We start from the raw sequence: 1,129 nt of genomic DNA on the forward strand, positions 1-1,129 counted from the left end.
TTTGACTGAATGTTTATATTTCCATTTTCTATACACGATAACATTTTCAAAATATTTTGACTTATTTTGAGCTCTTTACGGACATTGTCAGTTTTCATTTTTTTTTAGTTTTTTTTCTAAAAATATCAATAAAATTTTATTTGTTTATCAAAAAAGCTTGAAAATTTAATAGAAGGCTCCTAGTATATTGTTTCAAAGGCAGATGAAAAATATTAAAAATCGTTAGTCACAGTTTTTTTTTATAAGCATTTAAAGTTCAAAAAATGACAAAATATGGAAAAATCACGAAAATTTGCAAATTATTTCGAGTTAAGAATTCGTAAAAATTTTTCTTTTTAAATCTAAGATTTTAAAATGTAATACAAGATTCCTTATAAGATTATCTACCTTTATCAAACAAAAAATATCTATAAGAAAGTCAAATTAAATTTTTATGATCGTTTGAAATTCAAATTTTTACAACATTGGATACTCACTCGATTTCTCATGTAGCGATTTCCTTATTTTGTTGTAATTCAAAAACGAATAACTGTAGATACATGAAAATTTTACTGAATGTTTATATTAGCATTTCCTATACACCATACAATTTTTGAAAATATTTTGACTCTTTTTGAGCTGTTTACGGACATTTTCAGTTTTCAATTTTTTTAGTTTTTTTTCTATAAATATCAATAAAGTTTTATCTGTTGGGCCAAAAAGTGTAAAAATTTAATGCAAAGCTCCTGATATATTTTTTTTAATACTATATAGATAAGTATACCTATAATAGGTATGTCTAATATCTAGACTGACAAACCGTCTCCGCTCAGAATCGTTTTTCTTATACAGTGATATTATATCATTGAATTCAAATTTAATACTATCCATTTACAGTGACCCACTTGTAACCTACTGTACAGCAGAGCGACGTCCACTTACCCACCTTTTTTATAGATCGAAATACTCTGAATAATATCTGTTTAGGAGCATGAAATTAAAATTGCATGTTGTCATTCAAAAGAGTGAAAAATACTTTAAAAATAGAAAGAAATATAATTGTTTTCAGAAATGTTGTAATTCAGTGTATTTATTCTACTTGACATTATGTAAAATAATTATTTTAAAATACGTTAGTGTTTTTGAAAGA

Source organism: Acyrthosiphon pisum, chromosome A3 (genome assembly GCF_005508785.2).
Source record: "Acyrthosiphon pisum isolate AL4f chromosome A3, pea_aphid_22Mar2018_4r6ur, whole genome shotgun sequence".
Taxonomy (NCBI): domain Eukaryota; kingdom Metazoa; phylum Arthropoda; class Insecta; order Hemiptera; family Aphididae; genus Acyrthosiphon; species Acyrthosiphon pisum.